General features: G+C 38.5%; 1 protein-coding gene across 1 annotated transcript in view; it reads right to left on the bottom strand.

The window, feature by feature from the left end:
• The window catches only part of Nmdar2 (NMDA receptor 2), a 379,887-nt gene that overhangs the window by 188,558 nt on the left and 165,347 nt on the right, over positions 1–25,982 (bottom strand). The gene's annotated exons all lie outside the window — the stretch shown is intronic.

Genomic DNA, 25,982 nt, shown 5'->3' with positions numbered 1-25,982 from the left:
TGCTTCTATAAATTTCGGAAACATCTGGATAAACTATTTTTCAATTACCAATCACCAAAACCGCTTCGCATGCCCCATGATGATATTTTCACCTTTTATTCAATCCCATTAATGCTCCTCAGTCGATAAGTGCACTCTCGAATCGAATTGCACCTCCTGTATCACCACTAAGTGCACCAAGTGTCCGTCTCCGTGCCAATGGAACATTTTTTTGGCGGTAGCATATTCACATTCGTGGAGGGCGCAAGGATAACCTCCCTCCTTGCTCTTCGGAGCAGTATGCGGATGCATGGACTAGGTCACGTGATTGTATTCCCAACGCACGTCATAGCTGCCACATGACCTACTTCGCCCCTTCACAAACTTTGCTTGCCGTCCCTCAGTCGTTCGTGAAGTCTCAAACCGAAACAAACGACGCAGCTAACCCACGGGTAGCCAGCTTTTCCTCCTGAAGCCAACAGTTTGTGGAGTACCGGAAACATTCTTTTACCGTGGGACCCGGTGACGGATAGGGGTCTGAGAAAAAGTTCCACGGGGCATTTCATTTTTTTCATGGTTCCGCCCTCAGTCCGTCAGCGTGTGACGTTTATGAGCGTCGATTCCGGAAGCAGTCACAATCGTATTAATGAGCGTGGTGATGATGAAAAGGCCCGTAGCGGCGAATGCCCTGTGATGATAGTGATGGGAGAGGAGGGGTGTTTCCTAAGGCACGTGGAATTCTAGAAAGATATTTCACAAAATATCCCTAACGGGAGAGGAATGCTCTCCTGTGTTTCCTTCTCATATTATTGGCGCTCAAGCTTATATTTTCACTGTTCCCTGCGCAGCTATTTTGATGCCCCTTAAAGTTAAACTTGTTTGGAAAATCAATGTTATTCCTTATTTGAAAATGTTATCATTGGAAAACAGTGAAATGAGGTCAAACACCTTTGGTATTGTAAACAACGTAGAGATGTTCGTTCGAAGGTTTCCGCGGCGATGAGTAGGTGATTTCCACATTTTTCGGGCTGCGTCCGCGTATGTCGTTTAAAAGTACAACAGTTTCGCCAGCTATCCTGCTGGCGTCCTCAGGTCAAGGATGAAAGAAGAGACAAACCACCGCTGTTCCTGACAGAGAGGAAGACTCCAGACCACGTCCGAAGGCTTACGTCACCATCCCCTTCATCGCAGGGACTTCGGAAAGAATCGCGAGGGCTTTAAGGAAACATGATGTGGTGACCAGATTCAACTGCGTCACCAAGATAGCTGACACCCTACCCGGACCCAAGGATGGAATTTCACCGTTAATATCAGAAGGCGTGTACCAAGTGCCATGCTCCTGTGGCAAATGGTACATCGGTGAAACGTGCAGAGCGCTGAAAACACGCATGAGTGAACACCAGAGGGCAACCAAGGCCAAACAGTTTAGAGCATCGGCCATCGCTGAGCACGCCTGGAGTGAACCTGGACACTCTATTCTCTTCGACGACGCTAAAATAATAGCGAAAGAAGGAAAATACTTCCAGAGAATAATCAGAGAGGCCATTGAAATCGTTAAAAGGCCAAAAAATTTTAACAGAGAGGATGGATATCCACTCCACAGTGCGTGGAAACGAATAATCCCGCGCAAATATGAGGACGTTCCCTGATTGGCCAAGAAATTTCCCGGTATTGGCGCCGGATTTTTCCTATATAAGACGGGACAACAAGCTTCTTTTCATCCTTGACCTGAGGACGCCAGCAGGATAGCTGGCGAAACTGTTGTACTTTTAAACGACATACGCGGACGCAGCCCGAAAAATGTGGAAATCAACAACGTAGAGATGTACACAAATGAAATATAGACTCAGCTCCCTGTAGTGAATAATAAATCACCAAGAATGTCGCTTGAAACAATGCTTTCCGGAGCGGTGAACCATGGATCGCTGCCAATTCGTGAGCCACCAGACGCTGTGGTTCTGCAGGGAGTGGACAGTAAGTCCATAAACGTTCTTACAGTCTTTCTGTGGATGGTGGTTTGCTTCGTTTCCATTGAGAAGTAAAATGTGTTTTAAATATTTTTAGATTCAAAACTATTAGATATCGTGGTATAACTTTTTAGCTCATTTTTAATGTTCACTAGTTGTCAATGATAACTTCTGTCATTTGTGCGTGGGTGGCTCGAACTCCGGGCCTCTATTTCGGAGAGTATGAGAAAAACGTTTTAAAGCCCAAACCATTATACTTCACCTCAAGCTCCATTTGGCATTTAACAAAAGTTCCTTCTTTATCACGTTATCGTTTTAAGGTCATGACCTCTGTAACGTATCGTCGGCAGAAAATAGGTATAATTTAAGTCTAAACTTGCAATATCTCTGGATTTTTGGCGAAATCGATGGCATTTTTTCTTCCAATATATGTTTTAACATTAATTTCATCATTTTCATCAGTGCTATTGAAAGGTTGAGTAAATAATCCCAAACATAGAATATACCTAAATTAGAGGTGATCATAAATTTGATTTTATGGGTCATCATGGAATTTAAAGCCTTTCTGTTGAGCCATGGTATTCTATTGTCCTATCTCCATTGCCCAATCTTTCAGTAGTAGTATTCAAATTCAACGTTGGATTCTAATGTAGTTAAAAAAATTAAATTGCCAACTTTGATAATCATTCCAAACATCTCTCCTCTTCTAGCTGTTGTGTGTTCTATTACGCATTAATCTAGGGATTCTTCAGGGTTGTTTGATTAAGAAAGAAGATGCTGAGATTTAATGAAATCATAGAATTAAAACTTTAATGGTACTTTTAGTAATGAAATCCTAAGTGCATAGATTCATACCTCAAGTGCACATGCAACTTTATCTTACCATATGGATTTACTATTAGATTTCGGATGGAATGACGGAGCATAATTTTCACGATTTTTTATTAGATGAAAGCTCTCCCTAACTTCTGGGAATCCTGTTACATTTCTCATTAGTCTAACGGATTTAGTCAAAAACTTTGCTGTCCGTTGGGGTTTGAAGTGCGTGCAGTTCTATCTTTCGCCAACAAATTTTTGCGTACTTATCAGATTATCCATGGAATACCCCGCGCTAAGACAATTCTTTGATCATAACTTTCCAAATTTCAAAACAGAAAATCACGAGTGTTAATTCATATGTGTGTGATATGCATATCACTCGGTGTTTGGTTTTGTGTAATTGAATGTGGAATTTGGGTTCATAAATATATAAAAATGTATAAAAGCTATGAGGGTAAACATTTTTAGGAATGGAACTTGAATCATAGGCCCAATTTACATATATTTTATTTAATTTTTTTGGATATACGTTCAGGAAAAATGAATAAAAACATTAAGGACACATCCAGACCGAATGGGAAACGTAAAAGGGTGAAGTTTTCAAGCAGAAAATTATCTCCTTGGCCAGAATTTGAGCTACGGATCTTCGATTTGCCGAGCTCTACCAAATAAGCCGTCGAGGAAACGCAATTACTGCTGAATTGTTACGGTTTATGCTACTAATCACCCCGACTCTGACGGCCAAGAGATTGCGCTCTGAAGTTAGTTCACCTACTGCCAGAGAGATTTGAGCACACAAAAGAGAGGATAACAGGGAAAGAAGTAATGCATTATCATGAAGATCAATTACTGTGTGTGTTTTAAAGGTACGCATAGCCAAAAGTAAATGAACCATATTAGACATCCGCACATTCAAACACAAATTCCACCAAAGACGAGGGTTGGATAATGTTTCTGATATTATGTTTCCTTCAACAGAGGAAAAGAATTGATACCCGTTAGGGATTGTTCTCTGGAACAGGGGAAGAAGTGTGATAGGGGAGAAGCGGCGGTGTGTTCGAGGCGCGGGAGCGTGAGAGAGTGGAAAGAGGGAAGAGAAACGGGTGACGGTTAATGAGGGAAAGAATAGGAGTGGGAAGTTATAGAGGAGGCGGCAAAGTAGGGGCGTGGGCGATTATAGGGCCGGTTGAGGGGAAGCAGTGTGATCGTAAGGTGTGGGGGTTTGGGCAAGAGGTATCAGCGGATCATGTTAATACCCGGAGCGATTACGAGTTTATTTAGCCATATTGTGGCCATCTGTCGAATTTTAATCTGGATATTATTTGCAGATTCGGGGAGGATTACAAGTATTTCAATATTAAAGGTTGGTTATAGGGGATAGGATAACTGGTGGAGGCGTAGAATGGAGAGACGCGGTGTGAGTGCAGCGGGTGATGGTTTAAAGCGCTTTTTGTATATCAGGATGTCATCCAAGTTTGGGAATGGTTAGGACGGGACTCAGGGGCGTTTTTGAAAAAGACTCTCTTGATTATTAAGAATGCGGTATAAATTTTATATCATCATCAGTATTTAAATCTTGAAATTAGTTTACTACAACCCTTCATTCTTCTTTTTTCAGTGTTAATTCCCTCACCCTATGATTGATTCTCTGTTTTATGTCCTTCTTAATGTATCGTTTATAGTTTTCTCTTGGTCTTCTTTGCTTGTTATTGCCTTATTTCCCTTTTATTATTATGTTTCTAACTAATCCATTATGCCTCGAGGTGCGTCCAATCCATATTTATTGCGGTAGGGTTTATCCAAATGGCCCTTTCCTTTTCAGCTCATCTATGAACTTTCTCAACTCCAACGTTGTCTTTCCATAAAATCTTCAGCATTTTGCTCTAGCATCATGTTTCACAGACTTATAGTCTTCGCTGGGTCACTTTTCCATTGTTCCACGTCTCCGTTCCATGAAATGAAATTCTTTATGCAAGATTTTTGACGGTTTGGGTCATTGTTTGCAGCCTTAGGTTCTTCGAACATGATAGTTGCCTATTGTTCAAGAACGACTTCTTAGCTTGAGCTATTTTTAGACCGCTTGATGTCGGTCGATTTTTTTTCATTCCAAGTTATGCTTTTGCCCAAGCAGGCGCAGGATTCCACTTGCTCTAGTTTCACTCCTCGAATCATGATGTATGCCTTCAGCTTCTACCTTTCACATACCAAAATTTTAGTTTTCTTCTTTTTGATGCTTATATTCCTTTTTTGTGTATCTGATACTACTGTGATGTCATCTGCAAATCGGAGTGTGTTCATTTCCTCGCCATCTTCTTGTGCTTATCTTATTGCCTCTATTAGATATACGTTGAGCAATGCTGGCAAGGGGTTGCTCCTTTGTAATTCTTTTGTTTATTTTGAATTCTCTTGTCCATCGAATGAATTTGGTCAAATATTCTGAATTTATAGCGAGCAATGGAAGAATGGGTGTTATGGGTGTTAAGATGTAGTCCGCATTGTAAAGTACATTACATTGCGGATGGTTTCACGACTTTGAGTCTAGTGGAGATGGGGTGAAGAGAATGATTGTTTTTCTGGCTATCCGCGTTATTTAGACCTTAATGTGTAAGGTATTATTGTATTTTAGTAGATATAGAGGAGATATCGTGGCAAACGCGGAGGCTGCGGATTGAGAGGATAAACGGTATGGAATGTTTGGCATGTGTGACGGCTGGTAGTTGTCACCTACAAAATCAATTTAAGCCTACATTCCCGACATTCAATTGAAGAAACACGAAAAATATTGTCAAATGTTTAATCTTTGTCCTTTTTAATAATAGTTCAAACCTTTAGTCATTCACTTTTCGTTTGATACATACATACCTTTTACTTCCACGTAAATTTCTGCAACACAAGCAACATGAAGATGCAAAATATGTTCTTAAGATTTCTTTATTTTGCATCAGTGCCTATTTTTTTTAATAAATCGTAGAATAAAGGACTGACACAACTCTTCAATTACAAGTCAGACAATATCAATCCTGCACATGACCATTCTGGCATTATTCATCTTTTACCTCGGCGTTGCCCACAGGGAAGCCTAAGCGCGTAACATTCATAGGGCCCAAAAAACCGTAGCACCATTTATGCTAGCGCTCCTTATCTCTATAATCTCACAATAGAATGCTATAGGGCAAATATTTGGTTCGATGGTATTCGATTAATGTAATATTATCATTAATAATTGTAATTTTAAACATTAATAGACATTCCTTTGCATAAAATGTTGAAAAATTTAATTTTGATTTTCGTCAGATTATGTCTAATGGGACTAATCTTCTCGATAAAAAACAAGGGTGCTGCGTTGTATACTATTGCAAGTGTATAAATTAAATCTTCAAGTATCTGAAAATTTTTCCCTCGTCCATTGTGGCAAAAAATGCCTACGCAAAACTCACTCTGATAAAAATCCGCTTCCACTGATGAAAATATCGAAAAAGACAGCATTCAATGAAAAAGCCAACCAATGCAATTAATTCATTGAATTAACCAAGGGTTTATGTGATTGCTGAACGTTCGAAAATAGAATTTTTCATTTGGTTTACGCTTCTTTTACGTGCGATTTTTATTTTTTCGTGAGGTTTTTTAGTCTTTGAAAATTGTTTATTTCTTTTGACATGATAGTATCGGCACTCGCACACTGGGAACGCGTTTATCAAGCGAAGAAATAAATTCGGGGGTAAAATTTCATCCCTCATGCGAATCTCCGATCTGAAGCTGTCCATCAAGGTTGACAAATGACTGGTTCGAGATGTCGTGATCAAGCGCAGAAATAGGGCCAAAATGATGATTGCATTGAAATACCTTTGGATCGATGGCGTCCGATCCGCTCTCTTATGGAGATATGCATTTAATTTTCGACATCAAATACAGAGATAATCCGTTCTTTCCGTTAAAAATTCAGTCGAACAGTAAGCTTCACACAGTTGTTTAAATACCCAATGTGGGCTTTACAAGATTGCGTAAAGATTACTTTTAAAAGACAACCCATTGAAAAATACGATGAATTAAATGAAAATAAATTTTTAATTTTAACGAATTAATTATTATTTTAGGCGGAGGAAGAGGGAGAAGTTATAAAGAAACACTTTTGACATAACTTAAACGTAATTTTCTCTTCCAGATTCAATCCACAGTAGCTGCAATGTAAAACAATATTTATAAATATCCCAAATCATTGTTTACAAAAATACCACGTACATATTTTCTTAATTTGATCAGACTATACTTGATTTCGAGAATTAACTGGTACCGCAGGGTATCAGCCGTTAGTCTAGAATGAAAACTCTCCTTCGTGCATCCCTATGGCGGATTAAAAGGATAATGCTGCTGTATTTGACGCACGATGACATTTATTTATGCGATTTTGGATGATCTGGAAATTTACTTTTTCTTTCCACTACGAAAATTAAAGGCCAAGGGATGAGGCTTATTTTGAGGGCGGCGTGGAAAGAAATAAAAAGCCATAGGTCCGAGTTTGAGCAGGACGACGAAGGCGGCTGGGAGAGACACCGGAATTGGATGCGGGGATTAGGAATTGGCTAGAGGGAAAGGGGGTTGGGAGAGGCGATTCGGGGATTGGAGTGCGTTTGAGTGGTGTCCGTGGCTTTAATGGTCCGACTGTGAATCCATTGTCAGAGACTGGAGTGGCGGAGCACATGTCGCCAGCAAGCGGTAGCATTGACGAGATAGAGATGATTGGAGGGGGCGTGTGCGTATTTTGACTTTCCTATCCATTTGATTCTTGGCCGTTGTTGTCCAAAGCGTATCCTCTTCGTCACTCTATGCTTCCTCTCTCTGTCGCCGCTTTCCTCCCCATCCCCCTCATCTCTCCGTGTTCGCACCGATTCACCTCTTCGCTCGATTTCAATTTTCAGACTTGGTAAAGATTGAAAAAAAATATCTGATGACCTTCAGTCTTCTCCATCTGGAAGGGTTTGCGTCTCTATACTACCTTCGCTTGAGTTCACACAGGCCTTCTATAAATTGTGGTTCATAGCCTCTGTTCAGCGGATTAGAAGAAATCGAAAAATCGTTTAGAAAAAATTGGCTTGCCATTCAAGTCGCAAAATCTTGTTCGCAGCTGGATTTCAATCAACATGCTCAATTATTTCTCGAAAATACCTTGGGAAATAATTCTATGATTTTGCCTCTGCTTAAAATTCGCGAATGTAATGCGATCGGTTGGAGAGAATTTCCCCTCCATTTTTTGCTGTGAAAGTCATTAGGAAGGTGATCTTATGATGATCAGATACGAGTAAAACTCATTACTTGCATTATTTTGAAAATGCGCATAGAAAATTTTTATCGTGTTTAATTTTTCATCGGTAACTTCAGATGCGATGCTGTTAAGGTCTTAATTTTGTTAAGGTTATTTTATTCTGCCGTGATTTAATAGTAAAAATCAATGAAACAGTATCAAGTAAGTGTTCGTGCACATTTTCTGTTGTTCTCCCATAAACCGCTTTCATGCGGTTATTCAGTTTGGAGTGACATGACGGTGATAAAGCAAAAATCTCGATAACGAATGGTACGTTTGCAATGATAATTTTAAGTGATTGGCTTGGAATGTATATTTTAAACAAATTTGTTTTGAAAAACTGTGTATATATTTAGGTATACACATTTATTTTAATTCGAAATATGCTATTTGAAATGAGATAAAATGGTATTTGGCTTCTCGTAGATTTTACTTGATAGTATTACATGTACGTTAGAGGCAGTTCATGATTGACTAATTTATTAATCTGTGATATATTCATATAAGTTTCCTGATAACTCTATTAATGGAGAATTTTGGACTCAGCGGCTTGAAATAAAATTGGAGGGGTAATAAGTGTTAAGGGGAATGATTTTTGACGAATAGGGAAGGGTAGCCGAGGATGTGTGTTAACTGGTTTGAAGTCGAGTAGACGAATGGTGAAGGATGGCATCATCGACGTATGCTAAGGACTCATGTGCTTCCCTGGAAACAATTAATGAATGGAAAAAAAATTAAATAGTCAACCAAAACTATTCGAGGGACGAATAGCTGCGGAGTTGGAAGTCACTACCGAGTTTAATTTCTTGTGTCTTTCCCAAGTGCATCATACTGAAGCTCTGCTGTACGCTAGGTCGAGTGGTTTATTTACAGTGCCTCATCAAATCCCCTGACTGTTTACATTTCTCTCATTCCAGCCATCGTTTCCTTTTCAGCCACCGCAACGGCATTCAAGGTATGCGTAACGCAGGATAAGATGTTTTTATGGGGGAAGTGAATATTTTCCAAGGTCGACCGATCTTGGCTAAGAAATGGAATCTAAATGACTGCGTTCTGGGATCAACTATTTAATGCTCGAATTACTCATAACTTGGGTATTTTAACGTTTAATAGTGTAAGGGAAAAGTCTCTGAGGAAAATGTTCAGGACCATACAATCAATTAGGTGTAACTGAGATTTATGCTGTGTTTAAGTATGTTTGATTTTAGATGAATGGAAAAAAATCACGGTTATTTCTATTGTTCCAAACACAATCCCATACTGCTACCAACATTTCAGAATCCTAAACGTCAGTTGATGTTGCTCAAACTATTCGAAGGTGCATTAATTTTGCTCTATGAACTTAGCGACAAGTTGCAAAAAAACCGAAAGTCAATGCGCCCAGAGAAAAACTTCTAATAAATAGTATTGCATCATTAAATGTCACGAATGCATGCAATGATTAATGCTTAGAGTAGTAAATATTACTTTGAGTCTTCGTTACGACCATGGACTCATTTCTCAAGGCTACAAGTCGAATTAATAACCGCCCTAAATACATTGCCATACTTTAAAATTGCCATGAAGTGTACTTAAGGTAAGTAACAAGGCTTTTTACCATCAGCAGACTCCGTATGTTTAAACTAAAAGAACTGATGTACTAAGCTGTAGTGTTGAAAAAAGTACCCCACACCAGTAGCTAGAATTTTTCGGAAACTTATTTGCCGAAATCCAGTAGGGCGGTCCAAATTTAAAGATATAAATTTCAGAGTGAATATTTTAATACGATTGGTTTCTATAATTTACGGCTATATCGGTGAACATACGATGAAAACTACAAAATAATTCTACGAGAAAGGAAAAATTGTTGATATCACCTCATGTGAGATAAAAATTCTATAGAAATATACAAGCTCATTCTGGACCAAATCTTTCGTATTACATCTCAAATAATTGTATTGTGGACTCGAGAACTCTCCGAGAGTCATAACATCCAGAACACTCTAGTAATTAATGCAGTTACAATTTAATGAAGTTGTGGCCTTTGATTCTGGAGAATGTATTTTAAGCGAGAGAAGGGGATCTTTGCATGATTATATGGGTTGCCCTGATGCGGATTCTCGAGTAATTAACGCTTGATGTCGAAAGCGTGAGATATGGTCACTGAATAAATTTTGCTGAGAAGAGGTTATATTCAACTCACAACTAATGTAGTAGAATAAAAAATAAATTCGCCATTTTGGAAATAATGACTCGTTAACCGTAGGTTTGACTAGCCGTAAGTAAATTCCACGACTATGCATATTTGATTCTGGATGTTTTCAGAGTGAATTTCGGGATCTCTTATTTGCATTAAACACCTTTTAGTCAATTTACACCTAAATTAGGAAACAGGAAAGAAAGAATTACGTTTGCACGAGGTCAAAAGGCCTTTTTTTAGCGATGATTATTTTGTGCCTAACATCTCAGGCAAGAGAGGAAGCAAAAGGTAGGGATTGAGAAAGGGAGAGGGAGTTGTATGTACAAGAGTGGGTCCAAATTAGCAAGTCAATAGGATTTTGTACAAAACGTAGGGATTTTTCCCAACCTCCACAACTCCCTTTCCCTGACTCTCGAACACACCGCCATTTTCCGATTTCACTACCACCTTGCTCCATACGATTTGGCCAATCGATAGGTCCAATGGAAAAGAACGTAAAGGGCACTCTCCCTGTTCCTCTGTTTTACGGTACCTTCTTTCCCTCGAAACTCCCCAGCATCTCTCTTCTGTACGACCGAGAAGGTGTTTCCCTTTTATTTATTCTGAAGTCTTAAGCGCTGCCAACGTGGTTGTATTGCTGCGCTGTTTTATGTAGCCTTTGTTTTAGGCCAAAAACTTTCGATTCAGGGATTTATTTTTAATTTCGTGATAGTTATTTGTAATTTGTTGGTCTCCTTTTCCAATATTCAAGCGTTCCTCTAATCTAGATGATGGCAATTTATCTTGAAATTAATTAGACAAGCAATCGTAACTAGTAGAAACTAAATGCCTTACAATATTTAATAAATGTCGCCAATTTGTGACGGAAAACATCGTTAAAGAAGCATCCATGGTAATTGAAAAGTCTTGCAAGTCAGAATTGGTTTGAAATATCCTTTTTAGATATAATTTATACGTGAACATTTTCCGTATACATTAGAGTTTTCCGTAGAAGGACGGAATAAATGTGGTAGAGAATTTAGAAGGGAAAAATCCATTCAAGTTGCAAAACCAGCGAGTAATTTAGCTTATAATTTAAACAACCATTTTTATTATAAATTTTCACGATTTACTGTAGATATTATCCCTGAGAATACGTTAAAATTTGATTTATAATGCTTGTATCAATGACCCAAGGGTTTTTCCTCCAGGGTGGATTGAAGGATTCATTAGTTTGTTAACAAAGTTCTCTTCATTTTACCTTTTTGAGATTCTATGTGTGAATGCAATCGATTCACTCTTTATTCAATCCGATGAGCAATGTTCATACAGTTCAGCGGAACCTGCATAATTTTGAGCGATTCAAGCTTGAAACCGCTGGAATTCCACGCATTGGAGACGGGTGTAGGAGAAAGGATCTTTTAAAAGCCGTCAGTTTTTGGGGTACGGACTTAGGGCGATGGGGTTCTTGAAATTTGACTCCTCGATGAAAGTTATTTAAGATTGGGGTGCTGTCTATGGAGCACCCTCATTACGATACTCGCAAAATAAATCCAGCACCCTAGTCCTCAGGGTGCTGGATTTATTTTGCGAGTATCGTGACTTTTATTCGTTCTGAGGTTTTCACGGCGTGCACTCGATTAGCTTTGCTCATTTATCAAGTTTACTTTGTTCGATGACTTAGATGAACTGTAGTTTAAAAGAAAAGCTGTCTATTCAACCCAAAAAATGCGATGAATAACCCGAAATCATTCAAAGCAGGTCGAGATTTTTCTTCACTTTCATGTTGCATGTGCATTTTTTTGTGCATGACTTCTTGAAACAATATGTGTATAATGTTCTTAAATGAGTCTTGCTTGTAAACTATAGGAACTTTCTTTCGATTTAAAAGCGCGCTATATTTTTCATATTTTTATTTTTGATTGTCCTAATCTTATATATTTTACCTTTTCTATTTATGATATTGCGTATCGAAGATGTCCCTGTACGATGCTGTGACGTTGTTCGAAATCTAGGTACATAGATAGCTAACTCTAGATAGACAATAGTCACTCATGGGCTTCGCGTGAAATTAAGATGTAAAAAATCATTAAACACTCATTCTATCCCCTTCTAAAAAGCTGATATACGCCATTTCTGCACACAAATAGTTAAAAATTTGTTTCTATCGCACTTTGACTATATCTGAAGTGTTCATCATAAAACTCGAGTGTTCCCTAAATGCATACTTTAGGCTCATCTTTAACTTACTTCAACGGTTCTAGTTGATCTCCCCCAGCTTTAATGTTTATGTTGGGCTTTTCATGACGTTCGTTTTCTTATGATAATTCTTATCACCTACCTATCACTTTCATTATACAAATTACTAATAATGATTGCGACTCTTTGGCTGACTAAATAACATTAGATCATCTCGCAATTATAACTGATTTGAAGAGTGCCCCCCTTTTTTACATTCCAGCCTTTACCAATCCACGCTTTTTCCTTCATTTATACATGTATATAGCCGGCATAGGTCTTAGCCAGCAATGGTGGGGATATCAAATGGAAAGTCGGATGGCTGTGCTAGGCAGAGATGTCCATAATATCCTCCTTTTTTCAATATGTGTATGTGTGTGTGTGTATATATATATATATATATATATATATTAATATATATATATATATATATATATAAAATATCTTCGAAATGGAACGCTCTTCGGCGACACACAAATATATAAAAACACAGATGTAGATTTTTAGAATATAGAGACACAAAGAAAGGACACTCACAATTTGTTATTTGACGTTTCGACAGCACGGCTGTCGTCTTCAGAATGGCGTTCTCGGGGAAGAGCGGAGAGGATGTGCGGGGGAGAGGTAATATTACCTTCCTAGATATCGATATTCACCTCCAAAACAATACGTTTCACACTTCAGTCCACATTAAACCAACCAATAAGCAACAATATCTTCATTTCGACAGCTGCCATCCTCCTCACACAAAGCGCTTCATCCCATTCTCACTCTCTATCCGTGGCTTCCGTCTGTGCAACAACACCCCCTCCCAACAGAAATACTTGGACCAGCTGCATGAATCCCTCAGAAAATGTGGGTACCCTGAAAAACTGCTAAACAGTAAAATCCTCAAACCGTCAACCCAATACACTCCCCTCCCCAAACCAAACCGCCCAAAATGCCCTAATCTTATCACCACTTTCTTCCCCGGAACACACAAAATTAAACATCTAATCCGTGACCTCTTCCCAATTATCAATAACACTCAGTCCACGTCACTTTTATTCCCACACTGTCCCTCTGTTTCGTTTAAACGCCCGTCGAACCTGCGAGACATCTTTAAGTCCACAAATCCAACTTCAAGCACCCCCGTCTCTCCCCCGCCCCTATCCGCACCATGCAACCGCCCACGCTGCAAATGCTGTCACCTTTTAAGACCCTCCCCCTCACTCAGTACCAACTCCCAACCACTCGCCACCTGTACCTCAAAAAATATTATATATCGCCTCTCCTGTAACTTCTGCCCTGCCTTCTACGTGGGCGAATGCACGACCGCACTTTCCCTCCGCATGAATAACCACCGATATTCCACCAAATCTCCCACCTTTCTTAATTATCCCATCCCTACTCACACCGCTTCCCACAACCAATCTTTTGACGACTGCTTCTCTGTTTCGGTGATTGAAATCCTTCACAAATCTGCGAGTATAATAGAGGTGAGAACCCGCGAGATGGCGCATATCTGGGTGGCCCAATCATTCAAACCGCCCGGGCTGAACCAAGCCCACTGAATGCATCAATTGGCTGCCTACATATCCCCCCCACCCCCTTGTTCATTTCCTATTGGTCCCTTTACCTCTCCTTCCGCCACCTCTCCCCCGCACATCCTCTCCGCTCTTCCCCGAGAACGCCATTCTGAAGACGACAGCCGTGCTGTGGAAACGTCAAATAACTAATTGTGAGTGTCCTTTCTTTGTGTCTCTATATTCTAAAAATCTACATCTGTGTTTATATATATATATATATATATATATATATACACACACACACACACACACATACACATATTGAAAAAAGGAGGATATTATGGACATCTCTGCCTAGCACAGCCATCCGACTTTCCATTTGATATCCCCACCATTGCTGGCTAAGACCTGTACTGGTTCTGGGCAAGTCGTCTATCCTTCCAGTCTACTCCTATCTGCTACAGTATGTTCATTAATTGAACCGGGTTTACTCTTTCGAACTTCTGAAAATCCACGAAACATAAATGTACATTCTTATTGTTCTCTACGTTCCATTCTACTGATGACCTCATTATTGCTATTTCATTGCCCGTACTTTTTTTTATCTAAACTTATATTTTCCGATGTAATTATTTACTCTATTTGCAATACATTTTGAGCAATACCATTGCCGCGTATGAAATAAAACTTATAGTCCTCCCATACTGTTGGTTTTACCTTTTTCGAATGGTATCTGGGACTGATTTTACAAAGTATTCCGGCCATATTTCCTTTCTCATAAATTTTTCGAATGAGCCATAAAAACCCGCCTTTCCTCGTTATCCTAAATTTTTCAGTAGTTCTAAAGGGAAACTATCTATTTTCACAACCTTTTTGATACCATTTCTTTTAATGCATTTTCTATCTCGCAGTCAAGTTGTCCTGGTCGTAAGCTATCCTTATCATCGCATTCACTTTCTATATCCCAAATCCCTGGTCCATTATACATATTATACTTGCTATATAGATCCTATATAGATTCTTTACAACTTTTCAAAATCTCTTCTGCTTCGATTAATATTGTACCCGTTGTATCTGTCTTTGCGTTTGGAAGAATTTCCTTTCTCACATTCGGGTAGCTCCTTCACATTTTTGCATGGCATGACCATTTCTATGTAAACTGTGCATATCCTCTCGCTGCTTTTTCCACATGTTTTATTTGCCCTATTAGTTTCTTCCTTAAGTTCATTATTTGGTTTTTTATACTTCATCTTCCCTAATTTTGTGTTCACGTTCTTCCACTTCCTTCTTATATTTAGCTTTCAAATTATTCCTTGTAATCTATGGCTTCCTTATCATTTTTATATGTACCGTTTCTATTGTTTTGTCCGTCGCTTTCTTTATTCCTTGTTTTGAGACATTAAAATCTTTCTTCTATGGCACCTTTCCTCTCATCCCCGCTCAAAATTTTATCAACCACCCTTTTCACCCCCGTTGAGGCTTCTACATTCGATTATGTCATATTTCTTCCCTTTCTCAATCTCTTTAAACTTTACATGACAGTCCATGGGCACTAAATTGTGATCTGAATCCGCATCTTCTCGCTGGAAGTTGTGTGAGTTGATCACGCTAAAACAGTCTAATATAAATGATATCTCTTGGATCTCCGAGCATTTCACCAAATGCCTGTTTTTAATTTGGTATTTAAGTCAGGTGTTAGGTATAGTTAAACTATTTCTCATTCAAAACTCCATAGTTTTATCCCCGCGATAATTTCGTCCTCGAAAACATTACTCTCTTGCTTTCTTCCCCCATATGACAGCTTGTCAGTACCTACATCCGAGTTACTACTAAATTGACCGGGTCAGCTACTATTTTTAATAATTATTTTCTGTTATTCACCTGTACAATGTTCATTACACTTACCCTTGCATTTCTATGAATTACTAAGGTTAACCTACGTTTAGTCTACACCCCTCCGCTCTATATTACTCTGTAATTATCGATACAATAATCCCCGCTATATTTGCATCTCACTCTGCATAGGCCTAACATATTTTCTCGCTTGATTATTTCCTGCTTGCCTGTCCTTAGCATGTTATAAGTACTTATTTTCACTTGGCGTTCCTCTTATCAATTTTTTCTGCTCTTATCCATCCGAAAGCGAAAGGATTTCTTGTGGTCGACGGCCGCGGTAGCCTTTCCTCCTCCGCTGCCAGGCAAGACACTTTGCCCAGTGGGCATAGCCTAGTAGCATTCAGGACTCATTTTCGTATTTAATGTCATCACATTTTCTTGGGATATTGTATTGAAGTGTTTTCCCGTTGACTTCCTCCGTAGTTTTTTAAGTGACAATATCACTGAAATGGCCGCTCCTCTGGGACCAGACGCATTTACTGCCACTTATCTGAAGAACACGCGCGGACTATCTCACGGCTGACACCCGTCCCCTTAATTCTGTCTTGTCTGGGTAACCCTATTAGGAGCATTGCTCCCACTAGTGTAGCTCTAAGGGTCATAGTAACACGAAATAGCTTCCACTACGTCATGGTATTGGTGGGGAGATACCCCATGGTACCCCTACATTAATTCAAAAATGAAATTAAAGCATATACTCACACGAACCCATTATTCCATGATGCATGTGTAAATAGGCATGTATGTAAGTGCACGTGTGTTTATGCATGCGAAGATATATGCTTATTTTTTGTTTGTTCATATGCATAAAAGCGTGGTATCCTAACACAATTGTCCTTGTGTCTGCTTGCTGGGTATTGTGTAAATGTTAATAATGGTGATAAAATATTTGTTAAACTTGTAACTTGTACAGCATACGAGTGCGTAGTCTATCTCAGTGTGCTTCGAACTCATGTTCACTGATGGCCCAAAGTTCGCCAATTGGACGAATTCAATGACTCATTATGGTTGTATAAGTCACCAGAATGAAATTAGGTTCGCTGTTTTGCAAAATAATCAATCGGTCCTTTTTATTCCTTTACATCCTATTTTTGCATTCTTGCTAATGAAATGCACCCACATTTGAGGAAATAATTATTTTTTTGAAAAAATTTGACTTTGCAGATATCCTTCTGATTCATTTGGACGCCATTATAGCTCATTATGCAGAAAATAATTTACTTCAATTTCTTGGTGAACTAGTTTTTGGAAAACTATCTCAAAGAAAACTGGTCACAAGTTTTCTGGGTTTTTACTAAAAACGATGAAAGATATTAGAATATACAAGGCAAAGCAAAAGTTAAGTGACTATTATCTTCATCCATTATAAATATTTTAGATCTGTGCCTGGAAATTTTAATCGTCGGAAAGAAACCGAATTTTCAATGCCCTCAGGTTTTCTCCAGAATTTTCGTTTTTATTGTTTAAATATTGCTATTGTTCTTTCTAAATGTCTTAGATTGAATATTCTTACGTTGCAGAACTATTTATCTTCGTGATCGCCTTACCTCGTTCACTCTTCACTCTTGTTTTATTCCGATCTTTTTTTACGTACTTCCTCAACTCAATTCCTCACTGAATTCCCCCAATCACGGAGTGCAAACTGAATGGAATTTTAAATGAAAGAAGTAGAGGAGAGAAATAGCACATTTTCTCTTTTTCAGGTTTTATAGCGCCTAGCTTCCTTGCATTCATGTTTTTTCGAGCAACTTTCAATTCGGCTAATCGTTGCTAACTGTTCAATTCGCATTTCATCCTTGTCCCCCTCTTAGTCTTTTACAACCAATTTTGTGGTTGAAATACGTTCTGTAAGTGACAAAATGCATTGTGGTAAGAGACTTTCCTTGGTTATTTCTTAGAATGTAAGTATATATTGTTCTTTTTATGTAAGTCTTTAATTGGTTAGATTTGTTATTTCGGGAAGGAAGATAGCATTTTTTCTAACTCAGCGTGAAAAAATTAACACTGCTCTTTAGTTGTTTTTAAGCTACCGTTTTGTTCATCCAAAAACATTTTAAGCCATGGGAAATTGTACTAATCAACTGAAGCCTAGATAGCCAAATTAGTTTGAAAAACTAATATACTATTAATTTATCATATCAAATATAAGTTATATTCACTCTTAATCCTCATCATGCACTATTGCTTTGGAAATCTGACAAAAATTGACCGCTGGTAAGACACGGCAGTTTTGTAATACTTGTGTGTATTGATGAGCTAATTGCTGAATAAAGTAGAGCTTCAGCCAAAAAGAAACATTTATGTCAGCTGTGGAAACAAATGTTTTGCCATTCACTGTGCTCGAAACGTTACTGAGGCCGAAGGAATTCTTTGTATATAGCTTATGGCAATTTTTATGAAGTGATGGTGCGTGGCTCTATCCGTGCTAAGAATTATGCACATGGTATATGTATTTTTTTGTTAAATCCATCAACGTTGCAATATATTACTAATTATTCTTATAAGGTATAATTGGAAAGGAATTTCAGGTACTTGGCTGAAATAGCGAAATACCTGCATGCGTCGTAAATGGATTCTGACTTTGGAAGGGAAACTTCGTATTGTGAGCATTGTTTGAACCACAAACATTGAAGCTACTTCCTTAGTACTAAAAGTAAAATGCTGCAAAAGCGTTACGATCCATTAGCGTATGGTGAAGGGATGAGATCATGAAGAGTCAGTTACGGAAAGGTACTCTGATCCGGATTTTAGTTTCCTATTGACACCACCCGATTTATCTTTGACCTCTTCAGTTGCAAAAGGCTGACCTTCGAGCAAGGATCTGAAGTTGCGAGGCTGGCATCTAGTGAAAGAGGCGTGGCAAGCGGGAGAGGAAAAGCAGGAAGAATGGATGGAGGGATTAGGGGGGGGGTTCTTTTTGCTTTAACAATCCTGAGAAAGGGAGGCGGAGCTCAGCATGTTGCCACCTTCCTTAGCACTCAAATTTATAGTTCATAAAGTGATGCCGAGAAGGACTCACACACATTCCACACTAACCTTTTTATTTTTATCTTCTCCTTCCACATTCCGAAAGAATCTTTAAAATCGTGGCTGTAGGAGACGACTTGCATTCGAACTGTGAGGTCGGACGATGGTGGTAACGTGGGCATTTCTTTCTTCACAATTCTGTGCCTCCCTAGTATTTATTGCAAGCGTTTATAAGATATTTGATCCGATAGCATTTTATGAAAACACCATAAAAACCCATCGAAAGTTGAAATTTATGCTTGCATTCTCTTATAATTCGTTTGAGATTTTGATTTACTCTACGAAAGAGATGCTATAACAAATTTTTGGAGAAATTTATCGGGTTAAATTGAGAGTAAACATCTGAATTGTTTTCTCATGGCATTGAAATGTAGATAAAGTATGTATAATCAATGCATAAAACTACAGGAAGCAATCCGCCTGACCAGAATTCGAGACTAACATTGAGGGAGGCAAGTTCTCCGCGGTCGTCATCTCGCAAAATACTAACAGATTTAAGATGACAGCAATAGAAAAGAAGACACGTAGGTGGGCTGAAACTTTCAGAGTGGAAACCTTGAATGTTAGGACGAAGTTGAGGACAAGACAGTTGGAAAGTAGAAGAAAGAATGTATACTTTTATCATCAAAGAGAAATGGAGGAAGTAATGATAAACGTATTAGTTATGTGAGAAGTGAAGTGGAGAGAGATCAGAAATTACTGTGGAGAAATTAAAGAGCAATAAATGAACAGAGAGGGCTAGAGATAGTACTGAAAAAAATACTAGGAAGAGGGTAAAATGCTATTACTGAAGATATAAGAAAGTTCAAGGCATTCAGTAATAGCCCAGGCAAATGTGCAATCATTTAGTTACTGGCAAGAAATAGCAGAAAATTATTGTTTTCCACCAGAGGAAAAAAATAGGGAATGCCCGGATGAGAATCCCTTCACGAATTCCTATGGGTATTGAAAGGCAGTGTTGCAGTAGAGAAATATAGAAGGGTGACAGAGAAGTACGGTTTAGGAACAAGTAATTTTCGCTGTTGCATCGTAACCGATTTCTACAAGAAAAAGAGTGCGATAATAAATAAAACATGATTCAAACACTTACCTAGAGCTGGTATGCTCGAAAATGTAATATCATGGAGGATGATACCAACTTGATTACATCATTGATAAGCAGAAATTTAGAAAATGTATCTCTTTATTTTTTAAAACATTAATAAGACTCGTAGAGTCAACTTATAAGTGAAACATGTTATAATAAATGGCAGGATGAGAATTATGTACAGGATCTCTTGAGGTGTTATAAGGCAAAAAAATACTCATTAAAGTTGTCATTTCACACCGCAGCAATCAACCTTAACTACGTTTTGCAGTAAATAAAATAACTTTCAATATTCCGCCCTTTTTTGATGTTGCATTTTAATTGGTTTAACGCTCATGCGCCATTTTTGAAAGGCTAACCTTTTTAAGAGAGCTACTCCCTAGCCCTCAGGGTTACCCTCTTCAGAATAACGCGCGAGGAAAAGCTTGAAAAGGGTTGAGGCGTATAACCAAAATTGTGAAAAATGGAATTTTTTATTTACCTCAAAATGCCAAAGTTCACAAATTCCAATTGTTTAAAATTAATTTTAACCACAATCATTTTTGAATTTATTGTTGAAAGTAGCAATAACTTTCACTGCCGGGTGTGAAACTAATTTACTAGGGTGGGGTATATAACTCTTTCCCCTATTATTTTTCCAAGAAACTTTAGTACCCGGAAAATTGTTTTTCTGTTATGGAGCTGATGATAGCCCAGATGACTTAACTGAATTGTAGATCGGGTACCGCGACTGAAAACAACTAATACTTAAATTAAATTAGAAACATATCTGCGAAGAATTATATCTTACAATTCACGTGTTTGTTTATTGAGTAGCCAAATCCAGGATTACTATTCACTTGAATCTCGTGCGCCAGATGTGCTTTGCTAATTCATGTACACTATACCGTATGCAAGTAGCTTTTTTACCGTCAAAGAGCGATGATGGACTAGATGATGGGAATAAATGATTTCTTGCCTTAAGCAATATGAATTTTGTTTGTAAAATTCAAAACATTTTCCATTTTCCTGAGATTTTGACGAAATGAAATACAAGGTCTGTCCCAAAAGTAGTTGGACTGAGTCGATTAAAAAATAGTTTATTGCCAGTATCGATACATTCTCTCAAAAGTCTTCGAAGTAGCACCCTTGCTCGCCCCCAGACTGCAGCCACCGGGTTTTTTACACATCGTACGCCTTCTGGAAGGCGGAGCCCGGAATGCTGCTGTCACGGCCCAATGTAACGCTTCTACTGAGCCGTGTTGACGTCCTTTCAGCACAGATTTAAGGCGGGGAAAGAGGAAGAAGCGTGGCTGGACATTGTCTAAACAATTTGGATACTCACTCAGCTCTTGGCAGATCCGCTTGTGGGTTTCCTTTAGTTCGTTTGAGAGCACTCACGTCCCAACTTCGCACTCACCTTTGTAATGCCTATGTTTTCGGTTGCAAGTCGATGCGCATCACTTTAATTGATGCTGATCTCATGAGAAACCATGCGAACACTTAATCTTTGATCCCTGTCCAACAAAGCCTTCACTATTGCAAGATTTTTGTCACTTTTTGAGGTTGAAGGGCGTCCTGAACGATCGGCGTCTTAAACACCTTCTTTGCCCCCCCGAAACAACTAGTGCTACTCAAAAACTCTCGATCTACCTATGGCGCTATCATCATAAGCTGCCTTGAGCATGCAATGAGTCTCTTTCCCGGTTTTTCCCAGTTTCACGCAAATTTTGATGGCGTAGCGCTGTTGCAATAGCAAGTACATGACTTAGCGTCACGAGGTCACGTTATAGAAGTTTTGAAAAGGAACGATCATCCGTCCGTCTTCTATCCAGGAAAAAATAAGTCTATTATATATATCTACACATACGAGGGTAAGGTGAACATTTTTCGGAATGACACAGAGATGGTGTTCTAATCAGCGAAAATTTCTGCCGAGTGAACGTGTCATTAGTTTGTAAGACAAGTTTCAACTTGTTTTTCAAGTATTTTCTTTACACGTATTGTTGTAGTTGACGTCTTTCGTGTTTATCGTTAAAAGGGATAAACTTGAATCTCGTGCGGTCATAAAATTGGTCGTTTTGGATGGATTGACCCCTAAGGGAATAAATCCGAAGTAGAGAAAAGTGTACGGGGACTCTGGTCCTTTAAAGTCAACCGGTAATAAGTGGGCAGCTGATTTTAAAAGTGGTCACACATCCCTCGAAGATGACCCGCGTAAAGAGCGCCCAAAAACCGTAACCACACCGGAAAACATCGAAAAGGTACACGATATCGTGTTGTACGATAGGCGAGTGAAGGGGAGTGGGATAGCTAAGGCCGTTGGGACATCAGATGAAAAGGTGCGAAACATCTTGCACTAAGAATTAGGAATGCGAAGCACTGCGCAAGGTAAGTGCCGCATTTGCTGAAAACCGATAAAAAAACTTATGCGCCCACGATCTTCGCTGCAATTTTGGACCGATTCAAGAGGGAACCGATCCATTTTGTGCGACGATTCGTCGCACCAAAGTTTCGAGTGTGTTTTGGGATGCAAAAGGGATCCTGTTGATTGATTTTGCCTTGACAAAGGCAGGACAAGTACAGGCAAATATTACTCCAACCTTTTTGACCAGCTGGATTCCAAAATTCGCGAGAAGTGGCCTTGCTTGAATAAAAAAATCATCTTATACCAAGACAATGCCAACGCATCTATGTGAGCAGATGCATTGGCAATGAGAAAAAACAGTATTTTGTGTACGATTCGCTCGGCCATCCCTCCTATCCTCCTGATTTAGCACCCTGAGACTTCCATCTGCTCCCAAACTTGAAGAAATTTATTTTTGAGAAACGCTTCGCGTTCATTGAAGAAGTTGTGAGAGCAGTAGATGGATATTTTCACAGCCTTCCAAAATCTCACTTCCGGGAAGGAATACTGATGTTGGAGAAATGATGGAACGAGTGTGTTAAAGTCAAGGGAGATTGTGTAGAAAAATAAAATCAATTTTTATTGAAAATAGCAGTCTTCCATTGTCAGGCCGAGAACTTTTCACTTTACCCTCGTGTATTTATGTATGGATGTATGCTTGTATATATATATATATATATATATATATATATATATATATATATATATATATATATATATATATATATATATATATATATATATATATATATATATATATATATATATATATATATATGTGTGTGTGTGTACATATATATATATATATATATATATATATATATATATATATATATATATATATATATATATATATATATATATATATATATATATATATATATACACAGGTAGAACAACTAAGAAAAACGAAAAAAAAGGAAAAAATAGCAAAAGACCTGGAACTTGCGCGCGTGAATTCATTGCTGATGTTATGTTTTGAGAGAGATTTCGTGCTGAAACAGACGAGGCGAAACTCCTTCTACCTTCAGCCGTGCCGAAGCATTCGCAAGCTTCGATGATCTGCGTGATTCTGCATTACATTCAATTCTCGTTGGTTTACTTCTCACGAGTTCCATTACTCATGAGGTGCTCGTGGAATATCTCTTCAGACAATGGAATATGAGAATAGTGGTTGACTTTTGAATTAATGGTATTTATTACTACTGGCGTAATTTATGAAGTTTGCGTGGCATAACACTCGGTGAGCTCATGTTTTGTAGACTAGGTTACAGTTAATAAGATTACATCAATCTCATCTCATGAAATACTGTCTCTAAAATCCGCGTGCATTTATCAACCATGTATTGGAAAGCACCGAACCAATATGCGTAAATTTAATCTTTGGTTAATTTTCAGGGTTTATAATATGTACTGAGTCAGCAAAGCTAAGTAGTTTGTTGTTGCTCGTATGGATTACAGCAGTTTATTCTTTGATGAGGGATTCAATGCAATATTTTTGTATGCACACAAAATTGCCTATTTCTAAAAGTTATTTGGACTACGACATCAATTATTTGGGCTATCTATTATTTGGAAATATTTTGATGCCGTTATTTCAAAGGAAAGATACACTAATAGAATAAAGGATGCCGTTTTAACTTAATGCTTTTCAATTATTTGTAACTTCAAAATTAATTCTGTGACCATTTTGCCTAATTAGCCCTCGGCATACCTAGATCATGAACCTCCATTCATTCACAATTATGAGATATTCCACAGAGACATACTCTTTTGTGGAGACGAATTCCCGTTGGTGTTATTCATGAATATGGAATAAAAACATTCTTCCATTACCCCCTAAAATGCATGTTCCTTGACAATGCTGCCGTGAGAATACAATGGTACATTTTCGCAGATGTTTTATTTAAAATTTTTCCAATTACAGCCAATGAAAGAGCGAAACAAAAATCCGTATGCCCTGGTCTTAAATTAGATGAATAAAAATGGGGTAAAGTCTGGAAAATTGATTACTCCAGAAAATTGATTGCTGAAATGAAATGAAAATCTAATGGATCCACCTTCCACGATTGAAATAAATGCGGTATTAAACTGATAAATCATTCGTAATCTCTTTTGCGAAGCAATTAGTTTACTTTCAAAATATAATATTTGTCGTTGAAGTGACTAACCAGGGGTGTTGCTAACGATGATACACAGCCCGTCATCCACCGATCCATTAACGCCTACAGCTCTCTATTTACCACCGGCAACGCCATGTTGCCAGGCACTGAATCGCTGAGATGGCACATTATGCCTTTTTATTACCAAAAGAGAGGAATTTATACCCTTTGGGATTAGGATGGATATAATGGATCCTCAGGGGCGATTTATTGTGCTGCTTTTCCCGTTGCTTTGTTTTGTAGATTTTTAGGGATTCCAGCCGTAATTTGCGATATTTTTCCTCGAAAGGTGACTTTATTCAGCATAGCGTCAATAAAAGCTTTTCGAACGGTCAATCGAGCTGTACAAAATGTATCCCTGTCAAGAAGTAAAATTTCCACCGTCGGTACTGGTTCTGATTCTTGCAGGGTTTACTTCGCATGTGGCCGGAGATTAACGCCGGATATTTATGGATTAAAAAACAAATATTGCCAAAGGCGATGCTCACTCGAGCTGTTGTGAGTGAGGAGATAACTGCGTGAACAAATAAAACGCGACAAATCGAGCCTTCCCTGCAAGCTCTCAGTCTGCTTAAGGGTAAATCGATGCCGAGCACCGATGTGCTGCGAACCAAAAAGGGGTCAAAATTGAAAAAAAAAAACAACTGGATAGCATGAGCTGTTCGTGTGTCGCACCCCTTTACGCTTTGACATCGGCGATGTCAGGTACTTCCAGCCTTCGGACGCTCTTTTTCTTCGCACGCTGTTTCCAATATCGCTTGCCAGCAGATTTCTGCCTCATCGACCAAATGGGGGAGGAGTTTCTTCTGCGCACCCCGGAGACGATTTTCCCGGCAGCGGCATGCGATTTGTCATCTGAAGTGTCCTCGACGGTTTTAGGCGTAGATACCGGAATGGGTGACGTTGACGAAACACGTCGATTTCTTACAGAAAATATTTTTTTGGATGAGACCGCGGAACGTTTTTTACGTTTCTTAGTGTTTCTTCAGTATCTGATGTTAAGTAAGAACAGTCCGTAATGATGTAAAAGAATCATCGTCATGCGTAGTACATTGCCCATTGGCCTTGGTTACTGTTTTACTATAAAATTTGTGGTTCCGCTGTTTTTAGAAGTAGAAATGACCTTTTTATGCCAAGGTTTTTCATGTCCTTAAAATGAGGACATCGATTTATGAGACAATTTTAATATTTTTACAGTGTACTTCATAGATATAAATTAAATTATTGAATTAAATCAATGTAGGGTGACATTTTTGTTAATGCGTAGCGATTCTCTTATCTTATATCTTTTTTAAAAAGCCATGGCTCTAAAAGTTTCAGAATTTTGGCTGAGAATTCTGCAATGCGCTTAACCTAGCATTTCAGTCCTTTAATAATTGAAGAATGGAATTATAATATTTACAGTGAGCGTTGTTTGGTAAGCAAATCCTACGCTTGCGATTTTCGTTGCCACTTA

Source organism: Hetaerina americana, unplaced genomic scaffold, assembly GCF_022747635.1.
Source record: "Hetaerina americana unplaced genomic scaffold, ioHetAmer1.1.p SCAF_1, whole genome shotgun sequence".
In the NCBI taxonomy this organism is placed as follows: Eukaryota; Metazoa; Arthropoda; class Insecta; order Odonata; family Calopterygidae; genus Hetaerina; species Hetaerina americana.
Note: the sequence above shows the minus strand (reverse complement) of the source record. Positions and strands in the feature narration are given on the sequence as shown.